The sequence below is a fragment of the Aquarana catesbeiana genome, linkage group LG03 (genome assembly GCF_042186555.1).
Source record: "Aquarana catesbeiana isolate 2022-GZ linkage group LG03, ASM4218655v1, whole genome shotgun sequence".
NCBI lineage: Eukaryota > Metazoa > Chordata > Amphibia > Anura > Ranidae > Aquarana > Aquarana catesbeiana.
In genome coordinates, this window is record NC_133326.1 from 721,169,123 (window position 1) to 721,196,227 (window position 27,105).

General features: G+C 45.5%; 1 long non-coding RNA gene across 1 annotated transcript; it reads left to right on the forward strand.

The window, feature by feature from the left end:
- The first annotated feature begins 1,205 nt into the window (after positions 1 to 1,205).
- On the forward strand, positions 1,206 to 11,764 carry LOC141134932 (uncharacterized). The gene is made up of 3 exons (XR_012243278.1): positions 1,206 to 1,242; positions 4,604 to 4,675; positions 11,714 to 11,764. It is a non-coding gene; the product is annotated as an uncharacterized lncRNA (long non-coding RNA).
- Positions 11,765 to 27,105: the final 15,341 nt, after the last annotated feature.

Here is a 27,105-nt window from a genome sequence, read left to right on the forward strand (position 1 = left end):
TTATAAACAAATTAAATAGGATTGGTCCCAGCACAGAACCCTGGGGAACCCCACTACCCACCCCTGACCATTCTGAGTACTCCCCATTTATCACCACCCTCTGAACTCGCCCTTGTAGCCAGTTTTCAATCCATGTACTCACCCTATGGTCCATGCCAACAGACCTTATTTTGTACAGTAAACGTTTATGGGGAACTGTGTCAAATGCTTTTGCAAAATCCAGATACACCACGTCTACGGGCCTTCCTTTATCTAGATGGCAACTCACCTCCTCATAGAAGGTTAATAGATTGGTTTGGCAAGAATGATTCTTCATGAATCCATGCTGATTACTGCTAATGATATCGTTCTTATTACTAAAATCTTGTATATAGTCCCTTATCATCCCCTCCAAGAGTTTACATACTATTGATGTTAGGCTAACTGGTCTGTAATTCCCAGGGATGTATTTTGGGCCCTTTTTAAATATTGGTGCTACATTGGCTTTTCTCCAATCAGCTGGTACCATTCCAGTCAATAGACTGTCTGTAAAAATTAGGAACAATGGTCTGGCAATCACTTGACTGAGTTCCCTAAGTACCCTCGGATGGCAAGCCATCTGGTCCCGGTGATTTATTAATGTTAAGTTTCTCAAGTCTAATTTTAATTCTGTCCTCTGTTAACCATGGAGGTGCTTCCTGTGTTGTGTCATGAGGATAAACACTGCAGTTTTGGTTACTGAAGCCCCCCGATTCACTCGTGAAGACTGAGGAGAAGAATAAATTCAATACCTTCGCCATCTCCCCATCCTTTGTAACCAGATGTCCTTCCTCATTCTTTATGGGTCCAATATGGTCTGTCCTCCCTTTTTTACTGTTTACATACTTAAAGAATTTCTTGGGATTTTTTTTGCTCTCCTCCGCTATGTGTCTTTCATGTTCTATCTTAGCCGTCCTAATTGCACCCTTACATTTCTTATTGCATTCTTTATAAATTCTGAATGCTGAGGATGATCCCTCAACCTTGTATTTTTTGAAGGCCTTCTTATATGCATTTTTACATTGGAGTTAAGCCATCCAGGATTTTTGTTCGCTCTTTTAAATTTATTACCCAATGGGATACATTGGCTAATGCCCTTATTTAATATGCTCTTAAAGCAAACCCATCTCTCCTCCGTATTCTTTGTTCCTAATATTTTCCTAATATAATTTTCTGTTTCCTACTTAGATAAGAATATGAGAGAAAAAATTTCACAGATGAATGGTGAGTGATTTAGGATTCTGTGTGGCAATTAATTTGCTTCTACATTTCGTTCCCTTGTTTAAAATGCTATAATATTTTAATGGAAGTGCAGCAAACATAATTCTGTGGAGGAGGAGGTAATGGAAAGAGGATCCTCCATACATAATTCTGTGGAGGTGGAGGTAGTGGAAGGAGATCCTGCATACATAATTCTGCAGAGGAGGAGGTAGTGGAATAAGATCCTGCATACATAATTCTGTGGAGGAGGAGGTAGTGGAAGGAGATACTGCATACATAATTCTGTGGAGGAGGAGGGTAGTGGAAGGATATACTGCATACATCTGTGGAGGAGGAGGTAGTGGAAGGAGATCCTGCATACATAATTCTGTGGAGGAGGTAATGGAAGGAGATACTGCAAACATACTTCTGTGGAGGAGGAGGTAGTGGAAGGAGATCCTGCATACATAATTCTGTGGAGGAGGAGGTAGTGGAAGGAGATCCTGCATACATACTTCTGTGGAGGAGGAGGTAGTGTGTCAGAAACCATAAAATCAGACCTAGACAGAAGTACAGTTAAATCACACTTGTTTAATAATAAAAGTAAAAAGAACAAACATAGTCAAAACTTAGCCAAAGTTCAGTAACCGGAACAGATAGTCAGCCAAGCCAGAAGTCAGGGATCAATGTAGTGGAACAGCAAGCAGGATCTGGAACCAGAAGGGATGTCAGCAAAGCAAGTCTTTAAACAGGAACACTGTGATGTTGACCAAGGTGAAGGCAGAGATCCACTGGGCTGAACGTCTTAAGTAGGCTCCTTAAAAGAGAGTCTTTCTCTGAGTCTGGAGTCAATGAGTATGGCACATGGTACGTGTTAAACTTCTCCAGCTCAGTGGGTATATCTTGTGCTGCTATCTCATCCTTGATGGTATCCGAGAGACCATGAGAAAAAGCAGTCACGAGGGCCTCATTGTTCCATACAACCTCTGCTGCCAGAGTACGGAATTCAATGGCGTAGTCGGCAACAGTTCTTGAACTCTGTTCGATGGACATGAGGCACTTGGCAGCAGAAGCAGAGCATGTGGGAACGTCAAATACCCTTTTAAATGAAACCACAAACTCAGGGTAGCTCAAGACAACAGGTTTTTGCATCTCCCATAGAGGGTTTGCCCAGGCCAAGGCTCTCTCAGAAAGCAAAGATATCACAAAACCTACTTTGCTTCTATCCGTGGGAAACACCTGGGGCAGCATCTCAAAGTATATCTCAACCTGGTTGAGAAACGCTCTGCATTGGACTGGATCACCCCCAAATCACTGGGGAAGCGGAGGGGAACCAGACATACCTCTTATAGAGATAATACTCCAGGCAGGTGCCTGCACAGAGACTGGAGCAGCAGCAGGGGCGGCCCGCAACATAGGTTGTACCGGGGCGGCCACAGTGGGAGATTCCAGGTGAGCCATGTGTACATAATTCTGTGGAGGAGGTAGTGGAAGGAGATGCTGCATACATACTTCTGTGGAGGAGGAGGTAGTGGAAGGAGATCCTGCGTACAAAATTCCATGGAGGAGGAGGTAGTGTGGCAGAAATCATGAAATCAGACCGAGACAGAAGTAAAGTTAAATCACACTTGTTTAATAAAAAAAAATAAATAGAACAAATGTAGTCAAAACATAGTCAAAGTCCAGTAACTGGAACAGATAGTCAGCCAAGCCAGAAGTCAGGGATCAATGTAGTGGAACAGCAAGCAGGATCTGGAGCCAGAAGGGATGTCAGCAAAGCAAGTCTTTAAACAGGAATGCAGGACATAGTCTCTGTGATGTTGACCAAGGTGAAGGCAGAGATCCACTGGGCTGAACGGCTTAAGTAGGCAGGACTGACGAGCAGGATATCATCAACAGCTGAGTAACTGTGGAGAGACAGGAGCTAGCATTTAGCTGACAACTGAGCAGCCAGCTCTGAGAAGGAAGGGCTGAGCCCAGCCCTGACATAGTGGAAGGAGATCATGCATACATAATGCTGTGGAGGAGGGTAGTGGAAGGAGATCCTGCATACATAATTCTGTGGAGGAGGAGGTAGTGGAAGGAGATCCTGCATACATAATTCTGTGGAGTAGCAGGTAGTGGAAGGAGATCCTGCATACATAATTCTGTGGATGAGGAGGTAGTGGAATGAGATCCTGTATACATAATTCTGTGGAGGAGGAGGTAGTGGAAGGAGATCCTGCATACATAATTCTGTGGAGGAGGAGGTAGTGGAAGGAGATCCTGCATACATAATTCTGTGGAGGAGGAGGTAGTGGAAGGAGATCCTGCATAGATAATTCTGTAGAGGAGGAGGTAGTGGAAGGAGATCCTGCATACATAATTCTGTGGAGGAGGAGGTAGTGGAAGGAGATCCTGCATACATAATTCTGTGGAGGAGGAGGCAGTGGAAGGAGATCCTGCATACATAATTCTGTGGAGGAGGAGGTAGTGGAGGGAGATCCTGCATATATAATTCTGTGGAGGAGGAAGTAGTGGAATGAGATCCTGCATAGATAATTCTGTGGAGGAGGAGGTATTGGAAGGAGACCCTGCATACATAATTCTGTGCTGGAGGAGGTAGTGGAAGGAGATCCTGCATACATAATTCTGTGGAGGAGGAGGTAGTGGAAGGAGATTCTGCATACATAATTCTGTGGAGGAGGAGGGTAGTGGAAGGAGATCCTGCATACATAATTCTGTGGAGGAGGAGGGTCGTGGAAAATGGAAATGGAATATGTAGAAACAATTTCCTTATGTTCCAGCCAAGGGGCCATTTTTCAGGCACTTCATTTTTTGTGGTGACAACTGTTACCTAATTGTACACCTCTCTTGTAACCTTGTCATATATGCTTGAAACTTCTGGCAGAAATTACAAGTGTGAATACACATTGTTCAGGCATGGTTAACTATTGTCACTATAAGGAAGAAGTGCATTTAGATAGGAAGTGGCTGAAAGATCCTGGGGAATGTCAGTAACATTTGAGATGGAGATAAGGATGAAAAAAGGGAAAACAACTTTCAAGACAAACTATCAATAAACAAGCTCCAATGTATTGTTGTAAGAAATTGTTGATTCTGTATTCTGCAGCTGCATTTAAACTTGGAATCCTTCATGGTCATATCTAGAATATTAGTTGTGAGCTACAGTGTTCACTAGATTAAGAAATAAATTACATTATATAGGAGACTGATGTCAATAATTTATTTTACTGCCAAAGGCCCATGTTTGGGATGAAGTGGGTAGGGGTGTTATGCACTGAGCAGAGCATTCCCTTTACCACTTGAAAATGTTCGGGGACATGTTCTGCGAGTGTTATGGAGAGCAGATCCACAGAATTAACTTTTTTTCTTATCATTACAGGTTCTCTTTCCACTGAAATTCAGAGCTTTCTTGGAGCTGTGAAGAACATGCAAGACATCCGGAAAGAAAGCAGTAAGATTATTTTATTCCACTCACTGGAACACGTCCCCATAAAAACACCAATTACCACAATGTGAAAATATGATGTAGAAATAACCAAGCATCTCTTGGTATATCTAATGATTTATCCAGATAGCAAAAGAAATAGACATTTTTTTAAAACAAAAATTTACGTATAAAGGTCAGCTTTTATACATGGCTGATATACAGTGCCTTGAAATAGTATTCATATTCTTGAAGCCATGTTTCCGTGATTGCAAGAAGGTTAAGGAAGTGAGAGACAAAAAGGACATGGACAGAAGTGAGCTTATTACAAACAGAGCGGGCATTCCAGAGGGCATATGAGAAGGGGAGAGTGGTTTTTGGGAGCAGGGGGATCAAGATAAGATTAAGAAGATTGCGGCTGATGCTGAAGGAGGGAGGTTGGCGGGTGTGTAGGGGGGGGGGGGATACTGGAGGACCAGGATTAGGGGAGATGTCCCCAGAGGTTAGCAGAAGAAGGAGTGTGAGGAAAGTAAGATGGGAGTGAGATGTGTATGAGTGCACGTGCTTCCCCATCCTTGTGTGTGGGTCAACAGGTGGGTTAAGTATTAACAGGAGGTGATGAGAGTAGTGATAGGGAGAAGGTAGAAGTGATGGTGATATGTACAGGTTTTGTGGTGGAGAAGAGGGGAAAAGAAGAGATCCACTGCTCAGGTAGGAGAATCTGTCCACAGGACAACTATTAGTCGTGCACTCCACTAATTTGGCCTTTATGGAAGAGTGGCAAGAAAAAAGCCATTGTTGAAAGAAAGCCATAAGAAGTCCCGTTTTCAATTTGCGAGAAGCCATGTGGGGGACACAACAAACATGTAGAAGAAGGTACTCTGGTCAGATGGGGCCAAAATGAAACATTTTGGCCTAAAAGTAAAACGCTATACGTGGCGGAAGACTAACACCGCACATCACCCTGAACACACCATCCCCACCGTGAAACATGGTGGTGGCAGAATCATGTTGTGGGGATGCTTTTCTTCAACAGGGACAGGGAAGCTGGTCAGAGTCCATAGGAAGAAGGATGGAGCCAAATACAGGACAATCTTAGAAGAAAACCTGTAAAAATCTGCAAAAGACTTGAGACTGGGGCGGAAGTTCACCTTCTATCAGGACAACAACCCTAAACATACAGCCAGAGCTACAATGGAAGGGTTTTGATCAGGGGTCTCCAAATGTTTTATGTAAAGGGCCACATTGTATATTTTACTGATATTCGGGTGCCGAAAAAAAAAAACGTTATTTATAAATGAATCCTCAGCCAAGGAATAGAGTAGAATTTCAAAAAAGGCGGCCATCAGTGGGGCTGGATGGTGCATCTGTATCCTCCGCCCGCACCTAAATACCAGAGCCTCGTGCACCAGGGCTAAAAATTAAGTGTGCATGAGGCCAGGGGTGTAACTACCACCATAGCGACCCATGAGGGCGCTATGGGGCCCGCAGCCGAGTGGGGCCCAGTGAGGATGAGAGCACCGCCGGCACAGTCTCCCAGCCAGGGGAAGAGAGAGGAGAGGAAGAGGCAAGCTGTGACCTGTGCCCTATGCAGCATGACCTGTGCCCAATACAGTGTTGCCTGTGCCCAATACAGCCTGGTCTACCTGTGCCCCATACAGCCTCACCTGTGCAGAGGAAGAGGCAAGCCACCCGGATCAGCAGAGAGCTGAATTGCCCAATGTAATAGCTTTCATTAGAACTTCCAGTGTTCCCGGGGCTCACGTCACATAGCTCCACCTCTTAGCCCGGCACCTTTTATAGACAGAATGCCAATCCAATGCGGGACGTGTGACGTCATCAAAGGCGTCAGGCCAAGAGGTGGGGCTATGTGACGATGAGCCCCGGGAAGACGGGATATTCAAATGAAAGCTATTACAGCGGGCAATCCCGCTCTCTGCTGATCCGGGTGGCTTGCCTCTTCCTCTGCACAGGTGAGGCTGTATGGGGCACAGGCAGACCAGGCTGTATTGGGCACAGTCAACGCTGTATTGGGCACAGGTTAAGCTGCATTAGGCACAGGTCACGCTGTATGGGGCACAGGTCACGCTGTATGGGGCAGAGGTCACGCTGCATTGGGCACAGGTCATGTTGTATGGGGCACAGGTCACGCTGTATGGGGCACAGGTCACACTGCATTGGGCACAGGTCACGCTGTATGGGGCACAGGTCACGCTGCATTGGGCACAGGTCATGCTGCATTGGGCACAGGTCATGCTGTATTAGGCACAGGTCACGCTGTGTGGGGCACAGGTCACACTGCATTGGGCACAGGTCACGCTGTATGGGGCACAGGTCACGCTGCATTGGGCACAGGTCATGCTGCATTGGGCACAGGTCATGCTGTATTAGGCACAGGTCACGCTGTGTGGGGCACAGGTCACGCTGTATGGGGCACAAGTCATGCTTTATGGGGCATAGGTCACCCTGTATTGGGCACAGGTCACATTGTCCCCCATCAGAGCCCCCCACACTTGTGTCCCCCATCAGAGCCCCCTCCACAATTGTGTCCCCCATCAGAGCATTTTGCTTTCAAGCCAAAAAGTTCAGCTTTGGTCACATCTGACCAGAGCACCTTCTTCCACATGTTTGCTGTGTCCCCCACATGGCTTCTTTCAAACTGCAAAAGGGACTTCTTATGACTTTCTTTCAACAATGGCTTTCTTCTTGCCACTCTTCCATAAAGGCCAGATTTGTGGAGAGCACGACTAATAGTTGTCCTGTGGACAGATTCTCCCACCTGAGCTGTGGATCTCTGAAGCTCCTCTAGAATTAATGCTCTCCTTTAGGGATGAGCTTCGAGTTTGAGTCAAACTCATGTTCGACTCAAACATTGGCTGTTCGCAAGTTCGCCGAACAGCGAACAATTTGGGGTGTTCGCGGCAAATTCGAATGCCGCGGAACACCCTTTAAAAGTCTATGGGAGAAATCAAAAGTGCTAATTTTAAAGGCTCATATGCAAGTTATTGTCATAAAAAGTGTTTGGGGACCTGGTTCCTGCCCCAGGGGACATGGATCAATGCAAAAAAAGTTTTAAAAACTGACGTTTTTTCAGGAGCAGTGATTTTAATAATGCTTAAAGTCAAACAATAAAGGTGTAATATCCCTTTAAATTTCGTACCTGGGGGGTGTCTATAGTATGCCTGTAAAGGGGCGCATGTTTCCCGGGTTTAGAACAGTCTGACAGCAAAATGACATTTCAAAGGAAAAAAAGTCATTCAAAACTACTCACGGCTATGCATTGACAATACACATAAAAGTTCATTGATAAAAACAGCATGGGAATTCCCCACAGGGGAACCCCGAACCAAAATTAAAAAAAAAAATGACATGGTGGGTCCCCCTAAATTCCATACCAGGCCCTTCAGGTCTGGTATGGATTTTAAGGGGAACCCTGCGCCAAATAAAAAAAAAAAATGGCGTGGGGTCCCCCCAAAAATCCATACCAGACCCTTATCCGAGCACGCAACCTGGCAGGCCGCAGGAAAAGAGGGGGGCGAGAGAGCACCCCCCTCCTGAACTGTACCAGGCCACATGCCCTCAACATTGGGAGGGTGCTTTGGGGTAGCACCCAAAACACCTTGTCCCCATGTTGATGAGGACAAGGGCCTCATCCCCACAACCCTGGCTGGTGGTTGTGGGGGTCTGCGGGCGGGGGGCTTATCAGAATCTGGAAGCCCCCTTTAACAAGGGGACCCCCAGATCCCGGCCCCCTCCCTGTGTGAACCCCTACCATTTCACAAAAAAACTGTCAAAAATGTTAAAAAGACAAGAGACAGTTTTTGACAATTCCTTTATTTAAATGCTTCTTCTTTCTTCTATCTTCCTTCTTCTTCTTCTTCTTCTGGTTCTTCCTCTGGTGTTCTCGTCCAGCATCTCCTTCGCGGCGTCTTCAATCTTTTTCTCCTCGGGCCGCTCTGCACCCATGGCATGGGGGGAGGCTCCCGCTCTTCTCTTCATCTTCTTCTCTTCTTCATCTTCTTCTCTTCTTCTCTTCTTCATCTTCTTCTCCGGGCCGCTCCGCATCCATGCTGGCATGGAGGGAGGCTCCCGCTGTGTGACGCATCTCCTCTTTTGACGGCTCTTAAATAACGGGGGGCGGGGCCACCCGGTGACCCCGCCCCCTCTGACGCACGGGACATGACAGGACTTCCTTGTGGCATTCCCCGTGACGTCACAGGGAAGTCCCGTCAAGTCACCGTGCGTCAGAGGGAGGCGGGGTCACCGGGTGGCCCCGCCCCCCATTATTTAAGAACCGTCAGAAGAGGAGACGCATCACACAGAGGAAGCCTCCCACCATGCCAGCATGGATGCGGAGCGGCTCGGAGAAGAAGATGAAGAAGAGAAGAAGAGAAGAAGATGAAGAGAATAGCGGGAGCCTCCCCCCATGCCATGGGTGCGGAGTAGCTCAGAGAAGAAGATGAAGAAGAGAAGAAGAGAAGAAGATGAAGAAGAGAAGATGAAGAGAAGAGCGGGAGCCTCCCCCCATGCCATGGGTGCGGAGCGGCCCGAGGAGAAGAAGATAGAAGACGCCGCGGAGGAGATGCTGGACGAGAACACCGGAGGAGGAACCAGAAGAGCCAGAAGAACTAGAAGAAGAAGAAGATGAAGGAAGATAGAAGAAAGAAGAAAAAAGAAGCATTTAAATAAAGGAATTGTCAAAAACTGTCTCTTGTCATTTTTAACATTTTTGACAGTTTTTTAGTGAAATGGTAGGGGTACATTTGTACCCCCTTACCATTTCACACAGGGGGGCCGGGATCTGGGGGTCCCCTTGTTAAAGGGTGCTTCCAGATTCCGATAAGCCCCCCCGCCCGCAGACCCCCACAACCACCGGCCAGGGTTGTGGGAATGAGGCCCTTGTCCTCATCAACATGGGGACAAGGTGTTTTGGGGGGCTACCCCAAAGCACCCTCCCAATGTTGAGGGCATGTGGCCTGGTACAGTTCAGGGGGGGCAGGCGTTCTCTCGTCCCCCCCCTCTTTTCCTGCTCGGATAAGGGTCTGGTATGGATTTTTGGGGGGATCCCACGCCATTTTTTTTTTTTTATTTTGGCGCGGGGTTCCCCTTAAAATCCATACCAGACCTGAAGGGTCTGGTATCGAATTTAGGGGAACCCCCACGTCATTTTTTTTTTTTAAATTTTGGTTCGGGGTTCCCCTGTGGAGAATTCCCATGCCGTTTTTATCAATGAACTTTTATGTGTATTGTCGGACCGGCAATGCAATAGCCGCGAGTAGTTTTCAATTACTTTTTTCCTTTGAAATGTCATTTTGCTGTCAGACTGTTGTAAACATGGGAAACATGCGCCCCTTTACAGGCATACTATAGACACCCCCCAGCTACGAAATTTAAAGGGATATTACACTTTTATTGTTTGACTTTAAGCATTATTAAAATCACTGCTCCTGAAAAAATGGCCATTTTTAAAACTTTTTTTTGCATTGATCCATTTCCTATTGGGCAGGACCCAGGTCCCCAAACACTTTTTATGACAATAACTTGCATATAAGCCTTTAAAATTAGCACTTTTGATTATTCATGTTCGTGTCCCATAGACTCCAACGGTGTTCGCGTGTTCGAACAAACTTTTTTCCTGTTCGCAAGTTCTGGTGCGAACCGAACAGGGGGGTGTTCGGTTCATCCCTACTCTCCTTGCCTGTCATTTTTGGTGGACTGCCATGTCTTGGTAGGTTTGCATTTGTTCCATACTCTTTCCATTTTTGGATGTTGGATTAAACAGAGCTCTGTGAGATGTTCAAAGCTTGAGATTTTTTTTATAACCTAACCCTGCTTTATACTTCTCCATAACTTTATCCCAGACCTGTCTGGTGTGTTCATTGACCTCTGTGATGCTGTTTGTTCACTAAGGTTCTCTCACAAACCTCTGAGGGCTTCACAGAATAGCTGCATTTATACTGAGATTAAATTACACACAGGTGGGCTCTATTTACTAATTAGGTGAATTCAGAAGGCAATTGGTTCCATTAGATTTTAGTTAGGGGCATCAGAGTAAAGGGAGCTGAATGTACCCCACTCTTTTCACATATTTATTTGTAAAAAAATTTGAAAACCATTTATCATTTTCCTTCCACTTCGCAATTATGTGCCACGTTATGTTGGTCAATCACATAAAGTCCCAATAAAATACATTTACATTTATGGTTGTAACATGACAAAATTTTGAAAATTTTCAGGGGTTTGAATACTTTTTCAAGGCACTGTATGTTCATAAATGTGGAATTTATCTAAGGAATTATAAAAATACCAAAAGATATACTATATATTTGTATGTAAGAATTGTGTATAGAAACATGTGTGTGTGTGTATATATATATACCGTAATATAATAAATGTGATGAAAGCAGTTTTCCTTCTATCTTTGGGGTGCAAGAAAATCTGGCGATATACCAGCTTTTCAAGTCCAACAAACTGACCTAGTTGGCCCCGGACAGACATTGTAGTGCATCATCTATTCAGAGAGTAGTGTAATGGTCTGGAATAGTTCTCCAGTTGAGGGAGTGATAGTTGATGCATATCCTGCTGGAGCCAGACCACTAAAACAGGGAAAGCATAGAGACTGCTAGACTCTCCAATGATTCCAGTCTCCTTCAGCTCTGCCAGCTGTTATCTTAAGTCTTCTAAATCTCCTAATGTATCCACCAAGACTTCTTTATGAATGGCTTGTCCTCTTGTAGATGGATATGATGTTGGGTGATCCTGGCAAACCCTACATCAAATTCATTCTTAAAGAACAGCTTTTGCCACTCTAGGTGTAAAGCTTTAAGTAAGTCCTTCCATTCAGGTGAACTCAAAGTATTCTTTGAATAGAGCTGCTTGGCAAAAATCTCACTTTTTTGCTTCCTCGCCAAAGTGGATGATGAGATGGTATAGTGGTATTCATCTGCCTTGGTAACATTTGGGCCTGTAACTTTACAGGGAAGTCAGGGATGTTGAGAAGTGGAGCGTATATAATGATAAACCTGATTTTCCCACTTGATATTGGTTTTCTCCTCTTTCTCATAGATTCAAACATGATGAGCAAAGTCACAGAGATCGAATCCTCACTGAATCGTATTTCAAGTAAAGTCATAGGTAATCATCTACTGCTCATTGTATATCAGAGTGAAGTTAATAGCCATTATCTAAATCTCCTAACCACTTGTGTTTCTAGTCTCTATTTATGGACCCATAAAGAATGGGTGAGTTTTTTTGACACATGTAGATAACTTGGTAGCTCTGCCGAGTACTTGAATATGTTGGGAATGTAGCTTGATAAACAGTGGTGTATCTTTCATCCAGACTTGAAATGACATCACGTACCTTTCTGGGCTGGATTTAATTGTTTGCATAGGGAGAGGATAGAAGTGATGGTGATATGTACAAGTTTTGTGGTGGAGAAGAGGGGAAAAGAAGAGATCCACAGCTCAGGTGGGAGAATCTTTCCACAGGACAACTATTAGTCGTGCACTCCACAAATCTGGCCTTTATGGAAGAGTGGCAAGAAGAAAGCCATTGTTGAAAGAAAGCCATAAGAAGTCCCATTTGCAATTTGAGAGAAGTCATGTGGGGGACACAGCAAACATGTGGAAGAAGGTGCTCTGGTCAGATGAGGCCAAAATTGAACTTTTTGGCCTAAAAGTAAAAAACTATGTGTGGCGGAAAACTAAGACCGCACATTATCCTGAACAAACCATCCCCCATGTGAAACATGGCGGCGGCATCATCATGTTGTGGGGAAGCTTTTCTTCAGCAGGGACAGGGAAGCTGGTCAGAGTTGATGGGAAAGGGATGGAGCCAAATACAGGACAATCTTAGAAGAAAACCTGTAAAAATCTGCAAAAGACTTGAGACTGGGGTGGAGGTTCCTTCCATTAGGACAATAACCCTAAACATACAGCCAGAGCTACAATAGGAAGGTTTAGATCAGGGGTCTCCAAATGTTTTACTTTGAGGACCACATTGTATATTTTACTGATATTTGGGTGCCAAAAAAATAAGTTATTTATAAATTAATCCTCAGCATGGAATAGAGTAGAATTTCAAAAAAGGCTGCCATCAGCGGGGCTGGATAGTGCATCTGTATCCTCCGCCCGCACCTAAATACCAGAGCCTCGTGCATCAGGGCTAAACATTAAGTGTGCATGAGGCCTTACATCTGTGTTTTCCGGTCAGAGCCTCCCTGCCCATTTGTGTCCCCAGCAGAATCTCCCCACACAATTATGTCCTTAGCAGAATCTCCCCACACAATCGTGTCCTCATCAGACTCTCCCTACATGCTTGTGTCCCCATTAACACCCACCTTGCACATTTCTGTTCCCATCACAGCCACCCCCACACATTTGTGTCCTAATCAGAACTCCTGCCACTCCGAGCCACCTCCCCACACCCATTAAAACCCTTCCTGCCCGTGTCCCAATCAGCGCCCCCACATGTGTATCCCACATCAGATTCCCCCCCCACATTGGTGTCCCCATCAGAGTCCTTCCCCCCAATACTTGTGTCCCCATCAGAGCCCTCCCCCCCAGTACTTGTGTCCCCCATCAGAGCCCCCTCCACAATTGTGTCCCCCATTGAGCATTTTAATTTTAGGCCAAAATGTTCAATTTTGGTCTCATCTAACCAGAGCACCTTCTTCCACATGTTTGCTGTGTCCTCCACATGGCTTCTCACAAACTGCAAACAGGACTTCTTATGGCTTTCTTTGAACAATGGCTTTCTTATTGTCACTCTTCCATAAAGGTCAGATTTGTGGAGAACACGACTAATAGTTGTCCTGTGGACAGATTCTCCCACCTGAGCTGTGGATCTCTGCAGCTCCTCCAGAGTTACCATGGACCTCTTGGCTCTTCTCTGATGAATGCTCTCCTTGCCCGGCCTGTCAGTTTAGGTGGACGGCCATGTCTTGGTAGGTTTGCAGTTGTGCCATACTCTTTCCATTTTCAGATAATGGATTGAACAGTGCTCTGTGATATGTTCAAAGCTTGGGATATTTTTTATAACCTAACCCTGCTTTAAACTTTATCCCTGACCTGTCTGGTGTGTTCCTTGGCCTTAATGATGCTGTTTGTTCACTAAGGTTCTCTAACAAACCTGTGAGGGCTTCGCAGAACAGCTGTATTTATACTGAGATTAAATTACACGCAGATGGACTCTATTTACTAATTAGGTGCCCTCTGAAGGCAATTGGTTCCACTAGATTTCAGTTTGGGGTATCAGAGTAAAGGGAGCTGAATACAAATGCACGCCACACTTTTCACATATTTATTTGTAAAATAAATTTGAAAACCATTTATCATTTTCCTTCCACTTCACAATTATGTGCCATTTTGTGTTGGTCTATCACATAAAATCCCAATAAACTACATTCATGTTTTTGGTTGTAACATGACAAAATGTGGGAAATTTCAAGGGGTATGAATACTTTTTCAAGGCACTGTGGAATTCAAGGCAAATGTGGAATTTATCTAAGGAATTATATTAGGAATTATAAAAACACCAAAAGATATACTATATATTTGTATGTAAGAATTGTGTGTAGAAATGTGTGTGTGTATATATATATATATATATATATATATATATATATATATATATATATATATATATATATATATACCGTAATATAATAAATGTGATGAAAGCAGTGTTCCTTCTATCTTTGGGGTGCGAGAAAATCTGGCGATAGGCGATATACCAGCTTTTCAAGTCCAACAAATTGACCTAGTTGGCCCCGGACAGACATTGTAGTGCATCATCTATTCAGAGAGTAGTGTAATGGTCTGGAATAGTTCTCCAGTTGAGGGTTGCAGTAGTTGATGCATATCCTGCTGGAGCCATTCCTCTTCCAGACCACTAAAACAAGGAAAGCATAGAGACTGCTAGACTCTCCAATGATTCCAGTCTTCTTCATCTCTGCCAGCTGTTATCTTAAGTCTTCTAAATCTCCTAATGTATCCACCAATCCTTTTTAATGAATGGCTTGTCCTCTTGTAGATGGATAGGATGTTGGGTGATCCTGGCAAACCGTACATCAAACTCATTCTTAAAGAACAGCCTTTGCCACTCCAGGTGTAAAGCTTTAAGTAAGTCCCTTCATTCAGGTGAAATCAAAGTATTCTTTGGGTAGAGCTGCTTGACAAAAATCTCACTTTTTTGCTTCCTCACCAAAGTGGATGGTGATATCGTATAGTGGTATTCATCTGCCTTGGTAACATTTGGGCCTGTAACTTTACAGGGAAGTCAGAGATGTTGAGTAGTAAGGCGTATATTATGATAAACCTGATTTTCCCACTTGATATTGGTTTTCTCCTCTTTCTCATACAGTAGAATCAAACATGATGACAAAATTCACAGAGATAAAACCCCTATGGAATAGTAAGTGAAGTCATAGATAATCATCTACTGCTCATTGTATATCAGAGTGAAGTTGATAGCCATTATCTAAATCTCCTAACCACATGTGTTTCTAGTCTCTATGTATTGACCCACAAAGAATGGGTGAGTTTTTTTGACACATGTAGATAATTTGGCAGCTCTGCTGAGTACTTGAATATATAGGGAATCTTTCATCGAGACTTGAAATTACATCACGTGCCTTTCTGGGCTGGATTTAATTGTTTCCAGTGTCAATTCAATAGGTTTTTTATTCGTTTTTGAGTCAATACAAATGACCATGCATAAAGAATGTACAGTAAAACAAAAATGAACATGCTAGTCAACATCATATATCCATCCAGTCATAGAACAGTTACAGTACATGACTGAATTACGGATTATAATCAGATTTAGTCAAATGAAATAACCATAGAGATTAAACTTAGATCCCTCTAGTAAACTTCTCAAACCAAGCTGGCCACTCGGACCAAATCTTCCCCTCACATTGGTAAGCTTCACTATCCCTAGGTAGCAGGAGTTTGTAGGTATAATGAGTTTGGCTTAGTCTGACTACATCTAGGATTTTTGGAGGAGCAAGAGCCTTCCAGTGTTTTGTTTGGGGTAGCCTGGATGCCAACAGTATATGGGTAATCACTTTTCCTGATTTCGGAGGGATTTGGTCAATATTCAGGTTGGGAATTGCTAAGGCCAGGGCTTTTTTTCAGGGGGAACTTGGTGGAACTCAGTTCCACCACCTCTGGCTCAGACCCTTTGGTGCCTGCTCACCACAATCACTTGTAAACACAGAAGTCTGGTTTCTGTGTTTACAAGTGATAGCTCTGCACTCTGTATGTAATGCAATCCTGATATTTAATGACCCTTTAAGACCCTTCTACTGTTTGTGAAATATGACCATACCCACTATTTGATGTGATTTGGAGGGTGTGTGTGGGGGAAGGGGTTTTGGGGGGTCGTGGTAGAGTTCCAGCACGTTTTGTTTGAGAAAAAAAGCCCTGGCTAAGGTGGGGGGTGGGTGGTATTGGCTGGCCTACAATCTCACTTATTATTTGAAATACCTCTGTCCAAAAACCCTGAATAAGGGGGCAGTTCCACAATATGTGTAGAATTGTACCTGTCCCCCCACACACTCTCCAGCAAAGTGGGGAAGAATGGCCTTTATATTTGGCTAGAAGTGCTGGGGGTTATGTACCAGCGTTGGGCCAACTTCTGAGTTAGTTTCCATAAAGTAGTACATAAGGTAGCCTTATAGACGGAAGAAAATGCGGCCTTCCATTGATTGTCGGAGTATTGGCTTTGCAAATCCTCTTCCCACTTACGTAAGAGTGGGAGTTTATAACTTGATTTTTTCCCCAAGTAAGGAGTACTTGGGGAAAAGTACTCCTTTGGAAAGGAAATAGACTTCTGATTGAGTAGGAATAGTTACAATAATGTGGGGGGTTATGCTTAATGTATGCATTTTTTTTTGGAAATATTTGTAGTAATCTGATGGTTCTAGGTTTAATTCAGAGCTAGGGAATAGAAAAAAATGCATGCAGTAGTAGCAGAAGAAACCCTCGGGGACTTTGAGGCAGTTAAGAGACAGGAAATAAGGTTAAAAGGCTGACGCCAATTTATTAGTATATAATCATAAAATGAGGACATAATCCATAAAACATGAATACAAAAATTACATTGTAGAAAAATGTCTAAACACACAAGTACATAAGAATAAATTGCGGAGTACCCACAACTGTGGATGTAACCCAAATAGCAGCCTAACATGGACTAGCTATGGGAATCCCATATTGTAAACTGACATGCTTCTGAATGAATCCTACTTCTGATGCCTCATACACACGATCGGACATTCTGACAACAGAATCCTGGATTTATTTCCGACGGCTCAAACTTATCTTGCATACACACGGTCGCACAAATGTTGGAAACTCCGATCGCCAAGAACGCACTGACGTACAAAACGTACGACGGCACTATAAAAGGGATGTTCAATAGCCAGTGCGCCACCCTTTGAGCTCCTTCTGCTAATCTCGTGTTTATCCTGTGTTAGTAGAAGTTTGGTGAGAGACGATTCACGCTTTTCAGCCTCGTGCTTTTCAGTTTGTTACTGCTCTTCAGTTTGTGTTTGTGGGTTCGTATCTGTTTTTTAGTGCCTGTAGTCAGTTCGTATCTGTTTTTTAGTGCGTTCTTTTAAAGTTCGCTTCTGTTTTTCAGTGTGTTCTTGTCCGCTTGTTTCTGATTTTCAGGTCGCTCTTCTCAGGCCTTTCTGATTTTTAGTGCATTCTGTTAGTTTGTTCTGACCAGCCGACCGTTTTCTAGCCATGTTACGTGTACGTACTCATCGTAAAGTTCGTGCTATGTGGGGGCTTGGTGTTGGGGCTCTTACTTTGACCCAAGCCCAGTCCATGAACAGAGTGGGAAGGAGTTCATGGACAAAGAATTGGTTGCTCCAGCGTGACCAATTCTCGCACATGCCTTTGTTGCGGGAGATCCATGAGAATAATCCTGATGATTTCAGGAATTATCTCCGGGTGACGGACCCCGTTTTTCACCGTCTGTTGGCTTTGCTGTCCCCCTATATTACGAAGCAGGACACCTGCATGCCGCAAGCCATCACTCCGAACAAAGGCTAGTCACCACTTTGTGGTACTTGGCAACAGGGAGAAGTCTGCAGGACATCAAGTTCTCGACAGGCATCTCCCCCCAGGCTCTGGGAATAATTATTCCAGAGACCTGTTCTGCCATAATTCGGGTCCTGCAGAAGGACTATATTAAGGTAAGTTTTATCCTTTAACATCACATTCTATGTATTTAATGTTTGCTAATGTATTGTATTTATTTCATCATTCCCTAATTACCATGATTGTAATATGCCGTGAATGTGCTCCTTATCCTCATGCAGGCTGGAAGCTTTTAAAGTTCCTTTTTTGTCCTTCATGCATATTTGCCTTCACTAACCTCCCCAGCATGCTATCCTGGGCCCATACAGACCAAGCCTAATCACAATGTATTTTGTCAGCTCCATTGTAGTGCTTTACCTTAAACACCCCCTAAAATGTGTCCAAATGTTATTTTTGTCCTTAAATTCAGGCAGAGTGCAAGAGGCTTTTTTTGGGGGGGCCCAAACTCATTTGGAACCCTCCCCCCCAACCGCTAAGTCAGCCGATACCAATCCTCTATCTGCTGACTTTGCCAAACCCATACACACTATACCTACCTCTTTTGTGGTCAGCTTTCTGGATGAATTCACCAAAGCATGTAGCGCAAGGGCCTGCCTGAATACTTTCAGATGGTACTGTTTATAGTTTTGTTCTCCTATTATCTTGATTAGGGATGAGCTTCGTGTTCGAGTCGAACCCATGTTCGACTCGAACATCGGCTGTTCGATCGTTCGCCGAATTGCGAACGTTATGGGCCGTTCGCGCTAAATTCGTGTGGCGCGTCACGGCCCATAATTCACTGCGGCATCGCAGTGCATTGCTGGCTGATGATTGGCCAAGCATGCACTATGACCCGCATGCTTGGCCAATCACAGCGCCGTCAGTAGAGAGAGCTGTAATTGGCCAAAGCCAGGGTGGCTTTGGCCAATTATGGCTCAGGGGATTTAGTACACACCCCACACTATATAAGGCCGCCTGCACGGCGGCCCTGTGTAGTGTGTGTTCCGGTGTGCTGAGAGATAGAGAGAGAGAGAGACAGTGTCATTTGATTTGAGTTAGATAGATTAGGCAGAACAGTCAGTCAGTTAGCTGCACTTACAGTGTATTGTGTATATATATGCATCCCAGGTGTTGCATATATATATATACACTGTATTCAGTTTAGCTAGATCCGTTCCTGTTATCTTCTATCTAGACTATTTACATTTAATGCAGTGCGTCCTGCTCACAGTGTTCAGCTAGATCCGTTCCTGCTATTTACATTTAGTGCAGTGCGTCCTGCTCACAGTGTTCAGCTAGATCCGTTCCTGTTATCTTCTAGACTATTTACATTTAGTGCAGTGCGTCCTGCTCACAGTGTTCAGCTAGATCCGTTCCTGCAATTTACATTTAGTGCAGTGCGTCCTGCTCACAGTGTTCAGCTAGATCCGTTCCTGCTATTTACATTTAGTGCAGTGCGTCCTGCTCACAGTGTTCAGCTAGATCCGTTCCTGTTATCTTCTAGACTATTTACATTTAGTGCAGTGCGTCCTGCTCACAGTGTTCAGCTAGATCCGTTCCTGCAATTTACATTTAGTGCAGTGCGTCCTGCTCACAGTGTTCAGCTAGATCCGTTCCTGCTATTTACATTTAGTGCAGTGCGTCCTGCTCACAGTGTTCAGCTAGATCCGTTCCTGCTATTTACATTTAGTGCAGTGCGTCCTGCTCACAGTGTTCAGCTAGATCCGTTCCTGCTATTTACATTTAGTGCAGTGCGTCCTGCTCACAGTGTTCAGCTAGATCCGTTCCTGTTATCTTCTAGACTATTTACATTTAGTGCAGTGCGTCCTGCTCACAGTGTTCAGCTAGATCCGTTCCTGCAATTTACATTTAGTGCAGTGCGTCCTGCTCACAGTGTTCAGCTAGATCCATTCCTGCTATTTACATTTAGTGCAGTGCGTCCTGCTCACAGTGTTCAGCTAGATCCGTTCCTGCTATTTACATTTAGTGCAGTGCGTCCTGCTCACAGTGTTCAGCTAGATCCGTTCCTGCTATTTACATTTAGTGCAGTGCGTCCTGCTCACAGTGTTCAGCTAGATCCGTTCCTGTTATCTTCTAGACTATTTACATTTAGTGCAGTGCGTCCTGCTCACAGTGTTCAGCTAGATCCGTTCCTGCAATTTACATTTAGTGCAGTGCGTCCTGCTCACAGTGTTCAGCTAGATCCGTTCCTGCTATTTACATTTAGTGCAGTGCGTCCTGCTCACAGTGTTCAGCTAGATCCGTTCCTGCTATTTACATTTAGTGCAGTGCGTCCTGCTCACAGTGTTCAGCTAGATCCGTTCCTGTTATTTACATTTAGTGCAGTGCGTCCTGCTCACAGTGTTCAGCTAGATCCGTTCCTGCTATTTACATTTAGTGCAGTGCGTCCTGCTCACAGTGTTCAGCTAGATCCGTTCCTGCTATTTACATTTAGTGCAGTGCGTCCTGCTCACAGTGTTCAGCTAGATCCGTTCCTGTTATCTTCCTACTGACAGGCAGGCTTGTCTGGTTACAGTATATAAAGCTACCTGAAGAAAATTACAGGTGTTCTATTTGATCCTATTAGTACCACGGTCAGGCAGCTAGACTATTTACATTTAGTACAGTGCGTCCTGCTCACAGTGTTCAGCTAGATCCGTTCCTGTTATCTTCCTACTGACAGGCAGGCTTGTCTGGTTACAGTATATAAAGCTACCTGAAGAAAATTACAGGTGTTCTATTTGATCCTATTAGTACCACGGTCAGGCAGCTAGACTATTTACATTTAGTACAGTGCGTCCTGCTCACAGTGTACAGCTAGATCCGTTCCTGTTATCTTCCTACTGACAGGCAGGCTTGTCTGGTTACAGTATATAAAGCTACCTGAAGAAAATTACAGGTGTTCTATTTGATCCTATTAGTACCACGGTCAGGCAGCTAGACTATTTACATTTAGTACAGTGCGTCCTGCTCACAGTGTTCAGCTAGATCCGTTCCTGTTATCTTCCTACTGACAGGCAGGCTTGTCTGGTTACAGTATATAAAGCTACTTGAAGAAAATTACAGGTGTTCTATCCCAGCTTAGTGCAGCTACAGGCCATTAGTATGTCTGGAAGGCCAAGAAGGAGAGGCAGACAGTCACAAGCCAATAAGAGAGGGCAAGCAGGCTCTGTGTCTAGTGCTGGTCGTGGAGACGGTGCATCCTCATCAGCACGTGGCCATGGGACACGCTTGGCCTTTTTTTCGGCAGCTGGCCGTGTTGAGCCGCAACATGCGGAAGACTTGGTCGAGTGGATGACCAAGCCGTCCTCATCCTCCTCATCCTCTCTCACCCATGCCCAGGGTGCTTTGTCTGGCAAAGCAGCGGCCTCTTCCCTCAGCTCAATGTCATCAGTGACTCCTTCCCTAGCTCCACCATGTCCTCATGAGGATTCCCTCGAACTGTTTGACCACAGTGTTGGGTACATGCTCCAGGAGGATGCCCAGCGTTTGGAAGGCTCTGATGATGATACTGAGCTCGATGAAGGCAGTAACATGAGCACGGACAGAGGGGGTGCCCAAGAAGGACAGCAATCTGGCAGTCATGCTCCCCCTGCTGCAGCATACTGCCAGGTTTGCTCCAGTGATGAGGAGGGAGGGGATGATGAGGTCACTGACTCAACGTGGGTGCCTGATAGGAGAGAGGAGGAGGAGGAGGAGGAGGAGGAGGAGGAGGCGGCGGCACATCACCAACGAGGCAGGATGCCCTCCAGGGGCCAGCCTAAGGGCAGCACATTGACTGCATCACACCCCAAAGCTCCACATGTGCAGGGCGCTGCAGTCTCTGCGCGTTATTCAAAAAGTTCTTTGGTGTGGGCCTTTTTTGAGACGAGTGCATCAGATCGCACCGCTGCTATTTGCAACATATGTCTCAAGCGTATCTCGCGTGGCCAAAACATCTCCCGCTTGGGTACCACATGCTTGACCAGACATATGTTGACCTGCCATGCAGTTCGTTGGCAAGCGTATCTAAAAGACCCACACCAAAGAACAAAGAGGATCTCTCCTTGCTCCTCATCAGCTGAGATTTCCAACCCCACTAGACCTTCAGTCCTCTCTGAGACCTGCAGTGAGAGGAATGAAGGTGTAGAATTAGGTGTGTCACAGCCAAGTACTTGTGGGCAATCTGCTTTTGGTACACCGACGTCAGATTGTACCAGGCAAATTTCCCTGCCCCAGCTGCTGCACCGCCGAAAGAAGTTTGCTCCCAGCCATCCACATGCCCAGCGGTTGAATGCTAGCTTGGCAAAATTGCTAGCACTTCAACTGCTGCCTTTTCAGTTGGTAGACTCTGCCCCCTTCCGTGAGTTTGTGGAATGTGCGGTTCCTCAGTGGCAGGTACCCAAACGCCACTTTTTCTCACGGAAGGCGATTCCGGCTCTCTACCGGCATGTGGAAGGCAATGTCCATGCCTCGCTGGACAGGGCGGTCAGCGGTAAGGTGCATATTACCGCTGACTCATGGTCCAGCAGGCATGGACAGGGACGTTACCTAAGTTTCACGGCGCATTGGGTGACTCTGCTGGCAGCTGGGAAGGATGCAGGACAAGGTGCAGTAGTGTTGGAGGTTGCTCCGCCACCACGCCTCCAAAATGCTGAATGTGACACACCTCTCTCCTCCACCCCCTCCTCTTCTTCTTCCTCTATGGCCTCTTCCTCGGAACCAGCGGTGCTCCGTAGGCGTTCAAGGGGCTACGCAAGTACGCAGGCCAAAAGATGCCATGCGGTGCTTGAGCTGGTGTGCTTGGGGGACAGGAGCCACACTGGGGCAGAGGTTTTGTCAGCTCTGCAGGGGCAGGTTCAGAGGTGGTTGACGCCACGCCAACTTAAGGCAGGAATGGTGGTTTGCGACAATGGCACCAACCTCCTCTCTGCCCTCCGACAGGGACAAATGACCCATGTGCCCTGTTTGGCTCACGTCCTTAACTTGGTGGTGCAGCGGTTCTTGGGCAGGTACCCGGGCTTACAGGATGTCCTGAGGCAGGCCAGGAAAGTCTGTGTGCATTTCCGCCGGTCATATAATGCCAGTGCTCGGCTGACGGACCTCCAAAAGGAGTTTAACCTGCCCAAGAACCGCCTAATCTGTGACATGCCCACCAGGTGGAACTCAACGTTGGCCATGCTGCAGCGGCTGCACACGCAGCAGAGGGCCATCAATGAGTACCTGTGCGACTATGGCACCAGGACAGGGTCAGGGGAGCTTGGTTTTTTTTCCCCACGTCAGTGGGCCATGATCAGGGATGCATGCACTGTCCTGTCACCATTCGAGGAGGCCACGAGGATGGTGAGCAGTGACAGTGCATGCATCAGTGACACTGTCCCCCTTGTCCACCTGTTGGAGCACACGCTGCGTGGAATAATGGACAGGGCACTTGAGGCAGAACAGAGGCAGGAAGAGGAGGACTTCCTTAGCTCTCAAGGCCCCCTTTATCCAGACAGTGTTCCTGCGTGCCCGCCGATCACACAGGAAGAGGACGAGGAGGAAGAGGAGGAGGAGGAAGATTGTGTCAGTATGGAGGTGGAGCCTGGCACTCAGCATCAGCAGCAGTCTTTAAGGGATCAGTCCCAAGAAACACATGGACTTGTACGTGGCTGGGAGGAGGTGGCTGCGGACCATGTCGTTCTTAGTGACCCAGAGGACTCCGGACCGAATGCCTCAGCAAACCTACGCTGCATGGCCTCCCTGATCCTGCAAAGCCTGCGTAAGGATCCTCGTATTCGTGGTATCAAGGAGAAGGACCAATACTGGCTGGCAACCCTCCTTGATCCACGTTACAAGGGTAAGGTTGCGGACCTTATCTTGCCATCGCAGAGGGAGCAGAGGATGAAACATCTTCGGGAGGCCTTGCAGAAAGGTCTGTGCAACGCGTTCCCAGAGACTGGGAGGTTACAAACTCCTGTTTCTGGACAACGTGTTGCTGAGGCTTCGGTCAGTCAAAGAAGGAGCGGTGGAGAAGGTGGCCGTCTGACCGATGCGTTCAGACAATTTTTTGGTCCGCAGCCCCAAGGTATGATCGGTTCCAGCAACCATCGCCAGCGTCTGTTTTATATGGTGCAGGAATACCTAGGGGCAAGATCAGACTTGGACACCTTTCCCACCGAAAATCCTCTGGGTTACTGGGTCTTGAGGATGGATCACTGGCCAGAGCTTGCACAGTATGCAATTGAGCTACTGGCCTGTCCTGCATCCAGCGTTCTTTCGGAACGCACATTCAGTGCTGCTGGAGGCGTGGTAACCGATCACAGGGTGCGTCTGTCCACCGACTCGGTCGATCGGCTGACCTTCATAAAAATGAATGAGTCTTGGATCACCACCAGCTACCAAGCACCTGATGCTGATGTAACCGAATAATTTTTTTTGAAATCTCAGATCCCTTCAAAGACTGCCTATGCTGATGCTGAGTGACTATCCCTGAGTAATTATCCTCTTCCTCCTCAATCATCACGCTGATAGCTTGTAAGAACATTTTTGGTTCTGGGCGCCACCACCAGTGCCTAAGGCCCAATTTTTCAGCCCCTGTTTAACAGGGGCGTGTAATTACAATTTTTGATGTAATACTTTGCAGCAGGGCTCGTTCCTGCATTCCAACTAGAGTGTCTGTGAGGGGTTGCAGTGTTGTGGCACCAGCACCAGTGCCTAAGGCCCAATTTTTCTGCCCCTGTCTAACAGGGGCGTGTAATTACAATTTTTGATGCAATACTTTGCAGCAGGGCTCGTTCCTGCGTTCCAACTAGAGTGTCTGTGAGGGGTTGCAGTGTTGTGGCACCAGCACCAGTGCCTAAGGCCCAATTTTTCTGCCCCTGTCTAACAGGGGCGTGTAATTACAATTTTTGAAGCAATACTTTGCAGCAGGGCTCGTTCCTGCGTTCCAACTAGAGTGTCTGTGAGGGGTTGCAGTGTTGTGGCACCAGCACCAGTGCCTAAGGCCCAATTTTTCTGCCCCTGTCTAACAGGGGCGTGTAATTACAATTTTTGAAGCAATACTTTGCAGCAGGGCTCATTCCTGCGTTCCAACTAGAGTGTCTGTGAGGGGTTGCAGTGTTGTGGCACCAGCACCAGTGCCTAAGGCCTAATTTTTCAGCTCCTGTTCAACAGGGGCATGTAATTACAATTCTTGATCTAATATTTCACAGCAGGGCCCTGTGAGGGCTTACAGTGTTGTGGCCACAGCAATACCTAAGGCCCAAATTTCTGCTGAGTATATAGGGCAGGACCCTACTTTCAAACATCTAACTTACAAATGACTCCTACTTGCAAACGGAAGGAGACAACAGGAAGTGAGATGAAATCTACCCCTAGGAAGGGAAATTCTCTCCTGTAAGAGTTAATATGGGAAAACAATTTCTCCTTTCCACTGATGCTTTCCAATCCTTGTTCCACAAAAAAACCCAAATTTTCAAAAAACATTTTTCATTGGGACAAAAAAGTGAGGTGAAATCTTCTGAAGAGGAGGAAAGACAGCAAAACAAATGTCACAGGGGTGATAACCCTTCCCTATGTTTTCCAAAAAGCTTAGAAAAGATTTTTTGGCTGGAGCTAAACACGTTAAAAATGTTCAAAATTACAAACAGATTCTACTTAACAACAAACCTACAGTCCCTGTCTTGTTTGCACTGCTGTTCAGAGTATATAGGGCCTGGTGGCCCCACACCTTTCCTTATTTTAATTTGGGTGCGGGGTTCCCCTTAATATCCATACAAGACCCAAAGGGCCTGGTAATGGACTGGGGGGTACCCATGCCGTTTGTCTCACTGATTTTCATCCATATTGCCATGACCCGACATGACATTAAACCCGCAAGCAGTTTTAAATGAGATTTTTTCCTTTAAAAATGACATTTGGTGTAGGGACTGTTCTAAACATGGGAAACACGCGTCACTTTACAGGCATACTATAGACACCCCCCAGGTACGATATTTAAAGGAATATTTCACTTTTTTTTTTTACTTTAAGCATCATTAAAATCACTGCTCCCGAAAAAACGGCCGTTTTTAAAAGTTTTTTTTGCATTGATACATGTCCCCTGGGGTAGGACCCGGGTCCCCAAACCCTTTTTAGGACAATACCATGCAAATTAGCCTTTAAAATGAGCACTTTTGATTTCGAACGTTCGAGTCCCATAGACGTCAATGGGGTTCTAACGTTCGTGCGAACTTTCGGTCCGTTCGCGGGTTCTGGTGCGAACCGAACCGGGGGGTGTTCGGCTCATCCCTAATCTTGATAGGTAATTGCAGAATGTAAAATCGGGCTTCAATTTGGACAGTGTGTATTTATATTTTTGGATTATGACACTTCTTACCTGTCCAGCGGGCTGCCAATAGTGTAAGTAAGGAGGGGCTGGCCAAAGTAACACACATTATTTATGCATTCAGCTCTCAATGAAGTGGAGAGGGTTACCTATCCAAAACATCTCCCCCCCACCATAAAATGTTTACAATGGGCCATCAGAGGGTGTGAGGAATCTGATAAGTGGACCTTATACTTTTGTCTTTAAATACTCCTTAAAATAAATGTTATACTGATGTTGGCCAAGAATGTTTGTGTCTAATCTGCTTGCAATGTTATGTGCAAAAGTCCTATTTTTTTTCTTGTTTGACTCCACAGTTTCCTCCAACCCCACATGAATGGCAGACTGTCCCATTTTGCCCAGCGGTGGGACTTTCCCAACTGCGGAGGGGAAATTGATGGGAAACACGTCCACACGATTGCACACCATGATTTCCCCGATTAGGACGTGTGCACTTGCACTGGTGAAATGAGTTTCTTCTTCCACAACATCCACATCACCTAAAATAAAAAAAACACACAATGTATTATAAATATGCAGGCATACATCTATTACCTGAAGCTGTGGTCTCAGACACTCACCTTTTGTGGTCACTGTTTTAATCACGTCATGAACCTCTCCTCCCTCCACATCCTCAGGTTGTGATGTGGTGATTTCCCCTTCTTTAGGAAGTTGGGGTCCCTGGTGTCCTCTGATGTCCCGAGTCTTTTCTCCCCTATGTGAATAAAAAAAAGGTATACTTAGCACACAGATATTTGAGGCAAGAAATATGAATATGAAACATTGCTTGGAACTGTCAATACAGTCTGTTTTGGCAGAGTTCCAAGCTGAAGACATGCTTTTTTCCCTTTGTTAAAGCTAGAATACCTACCTTTTTTGGTAAAGTATCACACATGGAAACATCCCTAGTATCCACTGGAGCACCTGCGTGGGACATCCTAAAAAGGTGTTCTGGTGTCCCATACTAGTGCTCCTGCATCCAGATGTGTAAACAGCTGCTGATTGTCCTCTCCTTACACTGATTCAAGTTTGCATTT